Consider the following 15,646-nt stretch of genomic DNA (forward strand, 5'->3'; position numbering starts at 1 on the left):
TGACATATCAAGTTTACCTGCTAGTTTTGCCTACTAAGTTTTTCTTCTAAATACACTTCAGGCTGATGAACATGTAAATTATATAACTGAGGGCCCTGTGCCTGCTTAACCACTATAATCCATGTTAATTTTTTTTTCAAACTTGCATTAGAAAGGCCACTGTATATCACATCTGGGCTTGGCCGTGGGAGAGCTAGGGATCTAGTCTTAAACTACTTGACTGTCAGTGTCACAGAAATCAGAGAAACAGTGCAACTGACAAACACCTGTACCAAGAATAAAGTGTTCATATTTTAACAGCTACTTTTGTCTTGAAGACTGGCAATTCAGTGAATAGAGTTGCTGTAGGATTCAATCTTGTTGCCACTGTTAACTATGCCTGCACGTCAAGAGGCAAACAGAACCCTTTGCATTTTATTGGTCGATATATGTAGTGGCATTTATAAGGCCCCAACCGCTGTTGTACATAAGCGTCAAGATAAATGGGCCACATCATAATGGAGATCAGCACATGTACCACTGGCAGATCTTAAACCCTTTGGAACACTTAATTCTGTGGTCTGTATTATATACTGGAGGTCAGAGTAGATCTAATGGTTCCTCACACTGCACCTTCACCATTTTTCATATAGATAAACAGCATGCCATAACTAGTTGTTCAGATTCTAGCATCTGTTCTACTGTAAGAAACTTGATTTCTAGTGTGCCACAATTACTTAACTAGGCTTTAGGAAAGAAATTGCAGTTTGAAGGGGAGAGACACTTGCAGGTTGACTTCACCCCAGTGTTCCTAAATATGTAATGTTTAATTTTATATAAGAGGTTTCTATTAAATAAACTTCCTCATAAGCTAATTGAGACCACTGTTGAATTTACTTTTAACTTGTTCCAAGATGTCTATTAAAACTGGTCTTTCTAGATGTGTATGGTTGTACCATCTTGTAGGTAGATATTTCTAAAATCACATTACCAAACACCTACATTTACAGATGATCTTTAAAACAAAAAAAATCATAGTACTATGAAGGTTTTCAATTCTCTTAATATTCCTGTTTGTATTTATCACAATCTACCTTAACTGTATCGTACTATATCCACCTAGTTTAAGTAGTGTCAATTCTTCTCTTCATACAAGCACAACTACCACTAATTCTAGTCAAAATTAACTTTAGGAATAGAACAGATGCTCAGTCTGCAAACATATAAAAAGGAACACTGCTGTCACTGATACTACCGGCTATAAAAGGAAACGTGCTATGTGAATCCACTGGGCTTGCAGCCTCTAGCATGTAATTCAGTGCCACCAAAATCTGCTGTAAGATGGAATTATTTATCTATAAAAAGTGTTTTACTTAGTCAGTAGTTAGCAGTGATGGGTTGCAATCCATCCTGCACATGTGACCAACTCAAACAGAACAACCATACCTGTTTCTGGTGTAGGGCTTTGCCCTTGCGTTCAGGAACCTACATTGCCTAGAGAGAAGCATATACTATGGTAAACTTCTCTGAAAACATCAACCAACAATTTAAGTGATGGGAGCAGAATATAATTTTATTGAATTGAGTTTAAAGTGCTTTTTACCAGTCTCCTGTTACAGGATTTTTTTCACATTTTGCCCACCAGCATTGGTTATAAAAGCCTATTGGATAGAAGGCAATTGTTGCTTATATAAGGAAAGGGGGTACAGTAGTAAGTAAAGGGCAAGTTCATGTACCAGTCCTACTGGTGATAAGTGGGGCATTGATTACCATCACAATGGGAGGAATAGTTAAGAGTTGTTTTGGAGAGAAGGAAGGATCTGTAGGAAGAAAGAAAGAGATGAGTGAAAGGAACAGGGAAGAATAAAAGGCAGCAGGAAGAGGAATATTTAATGGCCCTTGGGTTGATTAGAGCTGGTAGTACTATGAAGGGCTATCCCTTGGGATTGCCTTGCATTTCATTCCTGTGATCTACTGAGTAGCTCTAAATGGAGAACCTAAAAATGCACAGACCAACTGCCAGTGAGGTCTCAAACTTGGCTTAGTTTAGATTTAACATGTATAACAATGCCTCATTGTGGCAAGTGTTTCTAAATATGTATTGAGGGGGCTGAGTGACTATCCCAAGGTTCTCAAATACTAAAGTCAGTAGTGTTCTGTTGTCTTTTTTCATTGTTAAAGCACCCCACAAACTGGAGGAGTGCAAATACAGATCATGTTTGAGTGAGTATACAATTGCAGCTTTACATAATTCAAATTATTTTTGTGACTGAAAGACAGTAATTTCACACTGCAGTTGTAAGGAATGGAATTTAATCTCTTCTCCTCCCCCTGCATCCAAATGTACATATTTCTATTGAAAACATATTTACCCAGCTTCAATCCATTTGGCCTTCGTTCAGCTATCAAAACTGACATTTGTTGCTCCAGATCAGGAAGAATGTTTGATTTCCAAACAAAGACTGACCTGTGCTTTAAACTGAACTAGGTCCATTCAGCTAATCCCTAGGAAAACAAAACAAAAAAAACCAACAACCAATATTCACACACAGTTCCTTTTTTATGCTTAGCAACTTTTCTTTAATACAGTGTGACATACAGCAGTTCATTCAACTTTATTTTTGCACCCACTAAATATAATCTAGACATTCCCTTACATATACTAATAACTGTTTATGGTTTTAGTTTTGTAACTTTAATATCAGTGGAAGTTACAGACCCAAACACAATGTGCCTCTAAATTATTTCTGATTATGTAGTATTACATATTTATATTGCAATAGTGCTGGTAGGCCCCTAAATGAACTATGTGTTGTACAAATAGGAAGTCAGGGCTGGTCCCTGCCTCCAAAGGGTTTACCTTCTCAGAAGACCTGCAACATTTGAAGGGCAGGGTTCAGGAGAGAAAAATACAAGATTATATACACCTTATAACATTTGCTGTTTTGTTTTTATAAATACATAAAATAAGAATCAACTATCATCTCCTTAATCTAGCCATTGTTAATTTGCTAATTGCTGGTCTTTGAATCATCAACTTTAAGGCCAGAATGGACCACTAGATTATCTAGTTCAGTGGCTCAAGTCTGATCTGTCTTATATACCCCCAAGTTTCACCTCCTTTAAAAACTACTTGCTTACAAAATCAGACATAAAAATACAAGTGTCACAGCACACTATTATGGAAAAATTGCTTACTTTCTTATTTTTACCATATAATTATAAAATAAATCAATTGGAATATAAATATTGTAGACTCATAGACTTTAAAGGTCAGAAGGGACCATTATGATCATCTAGTCTGACCACCTGCACAATGCAGGCCACAGAATCTCACCCACCCACTCCTGTAACAAACCCCTAACCTATGTCTGAGTTATTGAAGTCCTCAAATCGTGATTTAAAGATCTCAAGGTGCAGGGAATCCTCCAACAAGTGACCCATGCCCCATACTGCAGAGAAAGGCGAAAAACCTCCAGGGCCTCTGCCAATTTGCCCTGGAGGAAAATTCCTTCCCAACCCAAAATATGGCAATCAGTTAAACCCTGAGCATGTGTGCAAGACTCACCAGCCAGCACCCAGGAAAGAATTCTCTGTAGGAACTCAGATCCCACCCCATCTAACATCCCATCACAGGCCATTGGGCATATTTACCTAATAATCAAAGACCAATTAATTGCCAAAAAGTTAGGCTATCCCATCATACCATCCCCTCCATAAACTTATCAAGCTTAGTCTTGAAGCCAGATATGTCTTTTGCTTCCACTACTCCCCTTGGAAGGCTGTTCCAGAATTTCACTCCTCTAATAGTTAGAAACCTTTGTCTAATTTCAAGTGTAAACTTCCTAGTGTCCAGTTTATATGTACTTCCATTTCAGTGTATAGTACATAGAGTAGTATAAACAAGTTATTGTCTATATGAAATTTTAGTTTGAACTGACTTTGCTAGTGATTTTATGTAGCCTCTTGTAAAATTAAGCAAATCTCTAGATGAGTTGGTGTGTCTCCTGGAAGACCTCTACGTACCCCCAGGGGCACCCGTACCACTGGTTGAGAGCCACTGATTTAGTCTTACCTGTACATTACAAACCACTGCCACCATCACACCCATGCACTAAACTGAAGAATTTGAATGAGGAATGGACAGTGGCTTTATGAATCAGTTCAGGCAGGGCGTTCCATGTGTAAAGGGGAATATGGTTAAAAAAATTGTTTTTGAGAGAAGTCTTTCTCCCCTTCCCCCCTTTGAATTTTCAGACTCATTATTAGGTAATTTTATTCTACTTACTAAGCATGTGTCATCTTTGTTTTAAGTAAAGGAAGTTTAATAGTGTATGTACAATTAACAGTAAGAAAGCAAAAGACTGTTAATCTACTGCAGTTTATACAAAATTGATAGAGCCCTGCGAGGACACAAAATTGGTATCTGCATGCAATCCGCAAAAATGATCCTCGGATATCAGGTCTCTAAAAATTGATACAAAGCGTAAGAAGTTTCTTTAGCAACTATTTCATGCTGCTCCATATAAATTGATAGGGTCCAGTACTGCCAATAGAAATCTCCATTGCTGCTTTGCTTTGGTGGGCTTCCCCACATAAACTATTGAAGTTAATGTGAGTCCATGGCAAAACTTCCACTGATGGTATTAAGATCAAGATTTAGTCCTGTATGAAAGGAGACAGATTCAGGGCCTAAAAAGAGGATGCTATTTTGATATTTCCACAACAAGGAGCTTTAAAAACTGAATAGCTTTAACCTGGCTGCCACTTATTCCCTCATTTCCAATCTAGGATCTATTTGAATTACTACTAAGCTCTGAAGTTCATTTATCTAAATAAAAACCATCCTAAAGCTGAGGAACTGGAAAGCCCCTTTCCTATATGGATGTTTGCTGAGCAAATCTGGATGTAGATACTGATCAAATAGTAAGAAATGCTCAGCCACATCATGAAAGTCACCATGAGAATCCTGTAAGTCCAGATGTTTCTGTAGCTGGCCTTTCCTGACCTCAGTTTGAATTGATTTAGCTGGTATGTTTTTAAATATGAATTTTCCTGTTTTTGTGCCTGCTAAATCTAAGCAGCGTGAAGTAGCTATGGACTCCATGACAACAAGTTCAGCTATCAATGCACTGAGAATTATTTTGGTACCTACTACATGGTTTAGATCAGAAAATTATCTCTATAGTTTATAGCTTTTAAAACCGTGGAATTTCTGATACTGCATGGAACACCTTAACCTTATTGCACCGGTTCTGAAAGGAAACATAATATTTTATTGCAACTTTCAGAAAGATTATACAGAGACCACAATGTAAATACCCTCAGAATTGCTTATTGCTAAGTACACAGTTAGCTGTAATGAGATCTGATCTTTCTAACAGGTTGTCCCCAGAAAAATCAGAAAGTCAGCAAAGGTTTATGATTATAAGACTCTGATGCTGGAACCCTGGATAGATCATTTAATAACACTGGACTCGATACACAGTGAATTTCAGTTATAAGTGTTTACTTCAAGAAACACTCACACACACACAAACCCCTTAAGTAATATTAACACAAACTGAAAAATGCTAACAAACTAGACATCTTTTGTCAGGGTTGGATATCTTTGTAATAGGTATGTCCTGCTGCAACCTCAAACAAGTCATTGGGTTAGATTCAGGGATCACTGGGTTTAATTCTATGACCAGCATTATGCAGGTCAGCCTAGATGCTCATTAAGGTACCTTCTGACCTTAATATCTGTGGAAAAACAGAATATCAATATTCGACACCATCCTTAGCACATACCATTATGTCTATACATTACAGCCAGTGTTGGTTCAGCCTTTTATGGGCCTTGGACCACACTGAAGAGATACAAAATTAAGTAAAATAAATATACCTTCAGTCTATTTTTATATACCATTCCTAGCTGTAAAATGGGTCATAAGCTACACAAGGTGTAAAACTGAAAACCAAGATAACCCCCATAGGAGAAAAGACAAAACCACTACCAGTGAGGGAAGATAGCTCAGTGGTTTGAGCATTGGCCTGGTAAACCCAAGGTTGTGAGTTCAATCCTTGAGGGGGGCCACTTAGGGATATGGGGCAAAAATCAGTACTCGGTCCTGCTAGTAAAGGCAGGGGTCTGAACTCAATGACCTTTCAAGGTCCCTTGCAGTTCTAGGATATAAGTATATCTCCAATTTAAAAAAAATCTCAAAAAGAAAGACCCTTGTTTCTAATTTCACTATCCAGAAAGCCATAGGACTGAAAATGAGAAAAGAGAGATGGGAACATACTTAATTCACCTTAGGCTACAGAAAGAAGTTTTCAACTGCCTCCAAAATCTCAAGATTTGTGGTTGGACTATACATATTTACAACCATAAAAATGACCTGCAATAATGAGGAGTTGGGTCCTTTTTAAGCAGACTACAAAGCAGACATTCTTAAATTCTAGTATTACATGTATTTATGTGAAGACAGAAAGATTAGTAGTCTCAATTAATAAACTCAATTTATTCTCAATTTTATGTCAATTATCTTTCTCTTCCCCAAACAACTGAAACATAGGATGTTAGGGTTCCCTCTCCACCCTGAACTCTGGGGTACAGATGTAGGGACACACATGAAAGACCCCACTAAGTTTATATTCCACCAGCTTAGGTTAAAAACTCCCCCCAGGCACAAATTTATTTCCTTGTCTTTGGACAGTATTGCTGCCACCACCACCAAGTGATTTAAACAGACATTCAGGGAGGGGCCACTTGGAGCCCTATCCATCCCAAAATATCCCTCCAAGCCCCTTCACCCCCTTTCCTGGGTGGGGAAGGAGGGGCTTGAGAATAATATACCAACCAATAAGTTAACAAAGTGAGCACAGACCAAATCCCTGGTTTTTAGGGCACTGAAAATCAATCAGGTTCTTAAAAGAAGAATTTTATTTTAAAAAAAAAAGTAAAAGACTCACACCTGCAAAATCAGGATGAAAGATAACTTTACAGGGTAAATAAAAAGATTTACAACACAGAGGATTCCCCTCTAGGCTCAACTTCAAAGTTACAAAAACAGGAATAAACCCCCCTCTTAGCGTAGGAAAAATTCACAAGCTAAAACAAAAGATAATCTAACACCTTTCCTTATGATTACTTACAATTCTGTAATTTTTAGATATATCAGTTCAGGGTCTTTTTAGGAGCTGGGTTACCTGCTTGGTCTCTCTCTTTGTCCTGAGAGGGAACCAACAAACAGAACACAAACACCACCTCCCTCCAGATTTGAAAGTATCTTCTTTCCCCCATTGGTCCTTCTGGTCAGGTGCCAACTAGGTTAATTGAACTGATTAACCCCTTACAGGTAAGTGATTCTGTACCTCTGGCCAGGAAGGAACTTCATTCAAGAACTTGATGATGAATTTTTGCCCCATATGAATTCCCTCTAAGTATGCTAGGGTATATCCTGCCTTGTCTCCTCTCCATCACCACACCCACTAAATCTGAGTGAGTAATCCAAGTCAGAATTAGACTGTAGATCAAAGGTGTCAAAACCTGAAAGTTTCTAGGCCTCTTGGCTGAGAAGAAAACCTAAAAGCAAAGTTAGTATAAGTTGAAGCAATGCTATCTGCAGACATTCTGAGGGCTCTGTAAGGTGTGGACTCCTCCTCCCCTTAATATAATTAGTTCATGAATTCTAATTCCTAATGATTTCACTTCATATCTCAGTAATAACAATTTTTTTTAGTATCATTTTGTCAGATAGCTTGGAGAACAGGGTGGGACTGGACCCCCCCAGATGGAACTGGGAGTTACTGCAGTGAAGGAAATGCAGGGAAAAACAGTGGAAATGCAAAAAGACTGGGAAGATGGAGGGACAAAGATTGGAGAAGGGGGAGAAACATGGCAAAAGTAACAGTGGTCTTAAAGGACAGCACATTTTCTCAGTTTAGTGATGCTGAATATGACTGAACAAAATATAATGAAAATAATTAAGTTTAGGCATTACATAAAGGTTATAATCCACCTTTGATTGTGCAAACCTGCGAATGCCATGTCAACTGCATCTCCTGGAGAGCACACAGTTCTACATTTATGCCCAGGCACATAGCCCATAATAAACAAGTAATTTCTGGACATTCCCAAAAATGAATTTGATACCCCTCCTCATAAGGAGATTTTCTAATTTTCAGAAACAAATGCTTACAATGTAATAGCAAATTGTAACCCATCTGTCTCATTGGATTCTCATATTCATAGATTCCAAGGCCAGAAGGTTGGATCATCTAGTGTGACCTCCAGTAAAACATGAGCCATAGAACTTCCCCCAAAAAGCACATATTTTAGAAAAATATCCAATCTTGATTTATAAATTGTCAATGATGGCTAATCTGCCGCTAGCTCAGCTAGTTAGTACAGGCTGCTAATAATGCCAAAGTCATGGGTTCATACCCCATACTGGCCACTCTTTGTGCTAGATGGAGAGGATGGCTTCTGCTCTTTTATTTGATTTAGTTGGGGATTGGTCCTGCTTTGAGCAGAGGGTTGGACTAGATGACCTCCTGAAGTCCCTTCCAATCCTGATATTCTATGATTCTATGACCCTTAGTAAAGTGTTCAAATGATTAATTACTCTCACTGTCAAGAATCTACATCTTATTTCCAGTCTGAATTTCTCTAGCTTAAACTTCCAGCCACTGGATCATATTAGACCTTTCTATGCTACACTGAAGAGCCCATTATTAAATATTCTTTCTCCATGCAAATGATTATAGACTGTCATCAAGTCACCCCTTAGCCTTTGTTGTTGTTGTTGTTGTTGTTTTGTTTTTTGTTTTTTTGTTAAGCTAAATAGATCGAGCTCTTTGAGTATGTCTACAAAACAATTAAACACTTGCAGCTGGCCTGGGTCAGCTGATTCGGGCTCACAGGACTCAGGCTGCGGAGCTGTAAAATTACTGTGTCAATCTTTGAGTTCATGCTGGAGACCTGCACCAGGACCCCCAAATCTTTTTCAGAGTCACTGCTTCCCAGGGGAGTGTCCTCCATTCTGCATATATGGCCTACATTCTTTGTTCCTAGATGCATACATTTATATTTAGCTGTATTAAAACACTTATTATTTGCCTGCATCCAGTCTACCAAGTGATCCAGATTGCTCTGAATCAGTGACCTGTCCTCTTCATTATTCACCACTCCCCCAGCTTTTGTGTCATCTGCAAACTTTATCAGTGATGATTTCATGTTTTCTTCTAGTTCATTAATAAAAATAATATCAAATAGTGTAGACTGTAAGAAAACTGCAGGAAAAGTGCAGAGAGAAGCATATAACATTGTACATGGCTTTTATAGATTTAACAAAAGCCTGTGACACGGATAGTCGATTAGGGCTTTACATTGTTCTGAAGAAGCTTGGTTGTCCACCTATGAAAACCAAGAGTCTGACTTGTTTAACATAAATGGAATGAAGCAGGGTTGCATACTGGCTCTTACATTGTTTAATATTTACTTCTCATTCCTGTTTCAACATGTGTTCTTTTCTGATACGGAAGCCGTTCCATACCCCTAATCATTTTTGTTGACCTCTTCTGAACCTTTTCCAATTCCAATATATCTTTTTTGAGATGGGGCGACCACATCTGCACACAGTATTCAAGATGTGGGCGTACCATGGATTTATATAGAAGCAATATGATATTTTCTGTCTTATTATCTATCCCTTTCTTAATGATTCCCAACATTCTGTTTGCTTTTTTTGGCTACCGCTGCTTATTGAGTGGATGTTTTCAGAGAACTATCCACAAAATCTCTTTCTTGAGGGTAACAGCTAATTTAGACCCCATCATTTTATATGTGTAATTGGGATTATGTTTTCCAATGTGCATTACTTTGCATTTATCAACATTGAATTTCATCGGTCATTTTGTTGCCCAGTCACCCAGTTTGGAGAGATCCTTTAGTAGCTCTTTGCAGTATGTCTGGGACTTAACTATCTTGAGTAGTTTTGTATCATCAGCAAATTTTTCTACCTTATTGTTTACCCCTTTTTCCAGATCATTTATGAATATATTGAATAGGACTGGTCTCCGTATAGACCCCAGGGGACATCACTGTTTACCTCTCTCCATTGTGAAAACTGACCATTTATTCCTACCTTTTGTTTCCTATCTTATAACCAGTTACCAATCCATGAGAGGACCTTCCCTCTTATCCCATGACAGCTTACTTTGCTTAAGAGCCTTTGGTGAGGCACCTTGTCAAAGGCTTTCTGAAAATCTAAGTTCACTATATCCACTGAATCTCCCTTGTCCACATGGTTGTTGACCCCCTCAAAGAATTCTAGTAGATTGGTGAGGCATGATTTCCCTTTACAAAACAAATTATGTTAATCTATGTGTCTGACAATTTTGTTCTTTAGTAGAGTTTCAACCAGTTTGCCTGGTACTGACATCAGGCTTATCAGCCTGTAATTGCGAGGATCACTTCTGGAGTCCTTTTTAAAAATTGGCATCACATTAGCTATCCTCCAGTCATTTGGTACAGAAACTGATTTAAATGATAGGGTACAGATTACAGTTAGCAGTTCTGCAATTTCACATTTGGGTTCCTTCAGAACTCTTGGGTGAATACCATCTGGTCCTGGTGATATATTACTGTTTAGTTTATCAATTTGTTACAAAACCTCCTCTCATGACACCTGACACCTCAATCTGGGATAGTTCCTGAGATTTGTCACCTAAAATGAATGGCTCAGGTTTGGGAATCCCTCTCACATCCTCAGCCATAAAGATCAATGCAAAGAATTCAATTAGTTTCTCCGCAATGGCCTTATTGTCCTTGAGTGCTCCTTTAGCATCTCGATAGTCCAGTGTCCCCACTGGTTGTTTAGCAGGCTTCCTGCTTCTGATGTAGTTGAAAAAAATTGCTATTATTTTTTGAGTCTTTGGCTAGCTGTTCTTCAAATTATATTTTGGACTTCCTAATTATATTTTTACACTTCATTTGCCAGAGTTTATGCTCCTTTCTATTTTCCTCATTAGAATTGAACTTTCACTTTTTAAAGAATGCCTTTTTGCCTCTCACTGCTTCTTTTACTCGATTGTTTAGCTATGGTGGCGATTTTTTGGTTCTCTTACTATGTTTTTTAATTTGGGGTATATATTTAGGTTGAGCCTCTATTATGGTGTCTTTAAAAAGTTTCCACGCAGCTTGCAGGGATTTCACTTTTGGCGCTGTACCTTTTAATTTCTGTTTAACTAACTTCCTCCTTTTTTATAGTTCCTCTTTCTGAAATTAAATGTTACAGTATTGGGCTGCTGTGGTGTTTTCCCCGCCACAGGGATGTTAGATCCCGTGCTCCATTTAGGACTAAATCAAGAATTGCATCTCCTCTTGAGGGTTCCAGGACAAGCTGCTCCAAGAAGCAGTCATTTAAGGTGTCAAGAAACTTTATCTCTGCATCCCGTCCTGAGGCGACATGTACCCAGTCCATATGGCGATAGCTGAAATCCCCCATTATTACTGAGGTTTTTTTATTTTAATAGCCTCTTTAATCTCCCTGAGCATTTCACAGTCACTATCACCATCCTGTTCAGGTAGTTGCTAGTATATCTTTGCTGCTATATTCTTATTATTTGAGCATTGAATTACTATCCATAGAGATTCTATGGTACAGTTTGGTTCATTTAAGATTTTTACTTCATTTGATTCTATGCTTTCTTTCACATTTAGTGCCACTCCTCCACCAGCATGACCTGTTCTGTCCTTTCAGTATATTTTGTACCCTGGTATTACTGTGTCCCATTGATTATCCTCATTCCACCAAGTTTCTGTGATGCCTATTATATCAATATAATCATTTAATACAAGGCATTCTAGTTCACCCATCTTATTATTTAGACTTCTAGCATTGGTATATAAGCACTTTAAAAACTTGTCACTTTTTAGCTGTCTGCCATGATATGATGTAATTGAATGGGACTTTTCATTTGACAGTTTCTTATCAGATCCTATCTGTATTTTATCATCTTCCATTCTCTCCTCCTTACTAGGAAATAGAGAATCTCCATTAATAGATCCTCCCCTAAGGGACGTCTCTGTCCGAACCATGGGCTCTTCCTGTCGCCTTTTCCCCCAGCCCTTAGTTTAAAAACTGCTCTATGACCTTCTTAATTTTAAGTGCCAGCAATCCGGTTCCATTTTGGTTTAGGTGGAGCCCATCCTTCCTGTATAGGTTCCCCCTGTCTCCAAAGTTTCCCCAGTTCCTAATAAATCTAAACCCCTCTTCCTTACACCATCTTCTCATCCATGTATTGAGATCCTGCAGTTCTGCCTAACTGGTCCTGCGCAACTGGTCCTGTGCATGGAACTGGAAGCATTTCAGAGAATGATACCATGGAGGTCCTGGATTTCAATCTCTTACCTACCAGCCTAAATTTGGCCTCCAAGAACTCTCTCCTATCCTTCCTTATGTCATTGACTCCTCCCCAACACTACAGATAAGTCTATCTAGATGTCTTGAGAGATCCGCAAATTTCGCACTAGGCAAGCAGCTCACAATGCAGTTCTCCCGGTCATCGCAAACCCAGGTATCTATAAAAGCAGCAAAGAGTCCTGTGGCACCTTATAGACTAACAGACGTATTGGAGCATGAGCTTTCGTGGGTGAATACCTACTTCATCAGATGCATCCGAAAGCTCATGTTCCAATAAGTCTGTTAGTCTATAAGGTGCCACTAGACTCTTTGCTGATTTTACAGATCCAGACTAACATGGCTATCCCTCTGATACCAGATATCTATGTTTCTGATGATCGAATCCCCCATAACTATTACCTGTCTCTTCCTAATAACTGGAGTTCCCTCCCCCGGAGAGGTATCGTCAGTGCAAGAGGATATCACACCACCATCTGGAAGGAGCATCCCAACTATGGGATTGTTTCCCTCTGCTCCAGATGGATGTTCTCCTTCCCTGAGACTTTCATCCTCCTCACCAGCACAGAGGCTGTCAGACCAGAGGTGGGACCGTTCTACTGGGTCTCAGAAAGTCTCCTCTATGTACCTCTCTGTCTACCTTAGCTCCTCCAGTTCAGCCACTCTGGTCTCCAAAGCCTGTACACGGTGTCGGAGGACCAGGAGCTCCTTGCACTGAATGCACACATACACCATCTGCCCATAGGGCAGGTAATCATACATGCTGCATTGGGTGCAATAAACTGGATAGTCCCCGCTCTGTTGTTATTTCCAACAATAATAATCCCAAATGTCTCATATTTGTCTCTGTTCCACCTTTGAGCCTGGGTAGGTAGGAAGCAAACATGTTAGTAGAGGACATGCACTTCTACTGTGTATAATTTTCTATCCACTCCACTATTGCATGAATCATGAGATATAAAAAGAAAAAAAAGGGCAGCCTGCCTTGATTTGTTGTACTTCACACAACTTTCTCAAATGATCAGGATGGGTGAAAGCCTTCCCTTCCCTTCCCTACATGATGCTCAGACTAACTGTGAGCTGAGGTTTAAATTGAGGAGATCGCTGGCCCTTAACTTGGGTGAGAGAGATCTCCAAAAGTGGGACCCAACCAGAATTAAAAGAAGCCGGGAATAGCATTGTGCTCATTTTATTTTTAATGGGAATAGGCTCTCCGAAAGTGAACTTCATTAATACACATGCACATTAGCTCTCCTGACAAAGGCCTTAAAATGTGACCTCTAACTGAAAATTAGGTTGGGCTCTCTCTGGAGTTGACCACCGCTGCCTCAAGTGTCAGCCAGAGGAAACCGATCAAAACAACCTGTAAGGTTAAATATAGCTCCCACCTGAGTTTGTCAGTGCACTAAACCAGGGAAGGTAGCCACTTTATGACAGTTTTAGTTGGGGCTTGGTTGGCTGCAAATGCACTCTTAAGGGTATGTCTACACTACAGGATTATTCTGATTTTAGAGAAACCGATTTTTGGAAACAGATTGTATAAAGCCGAGTGCACGCGGTCACACTAAGCACATTAATTTGGCGGTATACATCCATGTACCGAGGCTAGCGTCGATTTCTGGAGCGTTGCACTGTGGGTAGCTATCCCATAGCTATCCCATAGTTCTAGCAGTCTCCCCTGCCCATTGGAATTCTGGGTTGAGATACCAATGCATGATGGGGCAAAAACAGTGTCGCGGGTGATTCTTGGTAAATGTTGCCAGACAATCCTCCCTCCATGAAAGCAACGGTAGACAATCATTTCGCGCCCTTTTCCCTGGATTGCCTAGGCAGACACCATAGCACGGCAACCATGGAGCCCGTTCAGCATTTTTTCATTGTCACCGTATGTCCACTGGATGTTGCTAACAGACGCGGTACTGCAGCGCTACACAGCAGCATCCCCTTGCCTTTTGCAAGTTAGCAAATTTGGTTACCAGCTCTACTGTACCATCTGCTGCTTTGCAAGTTGACAATGACAGTTACCAGTCATACTGTACCGTCTGCTGCTGTCATGGGTGCTCCTGGCCAGCCTCGGTGAGGTTGGCCGGGGGCGCATGGACAAAAATGGGAATGACTCCCCAGGTCATTCTCTTCTTTAAGTTTTGTCTAAAGGGAGAGTCAGTCCTGCCTAGAATATCAGGCAAGCCTACTAAAGAACCAGAGAGGCAAACAGCCACTCCAGGTCAGAGCCCCAGACATCCCACAGAAATGATGAGCTGCATGCCATTCTAGGGGGTGCCCCTGCAACAACGCCACCCATTGCTTCCCTTCTCCCCCACCCCTCCTGGGCTACTGTGGCAGTTATCCCCCCATTTGTGTGATGAAGTAATAAAGAATGCATGAATAAGAAACAACACTGACTTTATTGCCTCTGCAAGCAGAGATCAAAGGGGGGAATGGAGGGCAGCCTCCAGCTGGTATGATATTCCAGGCAGGAGTGAATCTCCAGGAGACAAAACTTAAAGAAGAGAATGACCGGGAGTCATTCCCATTTTTGCCCAGGTGCCCCTGGCCGACCTCACGGGATGACAGATACCAGTCCTACTGTACCATCTGCCGTCTGGAAGGGAAGGGGATGCTGCTATGTAGTGCTGCAGCACCGCATCTGCCAGCAGCATCCAGTAGACATACGGTGACATTGAAAAAAGGCGAGAAACGATTTTTTTCCCTTTGGTTTCACCGGGGAGGGCGGGGGGGGGGGGGAGGGGGCTGACGACATATATCCTGAACCACCCGCGACAATGTTTTTGACCCTTCAAGCTTTAGGAGCTCAGCCAAGAATTCAAATGGTTTTCAGAGAGTGTGGGAACTGTGGGATAGCTACAGTCGTCAGTCGCCCCTCCCTCCGTGAGTGTCCATTTCATTGTTTGGCTTTCTGGTAGGCTTGTCTCAGCTTCTTAAGTTTCACACAGCACAGTGTTGAGTCCCTGTTGTGGCCTCTGTCCAGCATAGCCTTGGAGATTTTTTCAAATGTTTTGGCATTTCGTCTATTGGAACGGAGTTCTGATAGAACAGATTCATCTCCCCATACAGAGATCAGATTCAGTATCTCCCGTACGGTCCATGCTGGAGCTCTTTTTTGATTCTGGGACTGCATGGTCACCTGTGCTGATCAGTGCTCCATGCTGGGCAAACAGGAAATGAAATTCAAAAGTTCGCGGGGCTTTTCCTGTCTACCTGGCCAGTGCATCCAAGTTCAGATTGCTGTCCAGAGC

The 15,646-nt window shown here is 40.3% G+C and overlaps 1 long non-coding RNA gene across 2 annotated transcripts; it reads right to left on the bottom strand.

Annotated features, from left to right (window-relative positions):
• Window positions 1-1,531: 1,531 nt before the first annotated feature.
• On the bottom strand, window positions 1,532-7,200 carry LOC120386678. 2 transcript variants are annotated; one of them, XR_005589852.1, is made up of 3 exons: window positions 7,174-7,200; window positions 2,352-2,484; window positions 1,532-1,799 (listed from the first exon to the last, which is right to left on the bottom strand). It is a non-coding gene; the product is annotated as an uncharacterized LOC120386678 (long non-coding RNA). The 2 variants fall into 2 exon arrangements; XR_005589853.1 differs by having other exon boundaries at window positions 7,120-7,200.
• Between the last annotated feature and the right edge of the window lie 8,446 nt (window positions 7,201-15,646).

This window comes from Mauremys reevesii, linkage group 19 (assembly GCF_016161935.1).
Source record: "Mauremys reevesii isolate NIE-2019 linkage group 19, ASM1616193v1, whole genome shotgun sequence".
Taxonomy (NCBI): domain Eukaryota; kingdom Metazoa; phylum Chordata; order Testudines; family Geoemydidae; genus Mauremys; species Mauremys reevesii.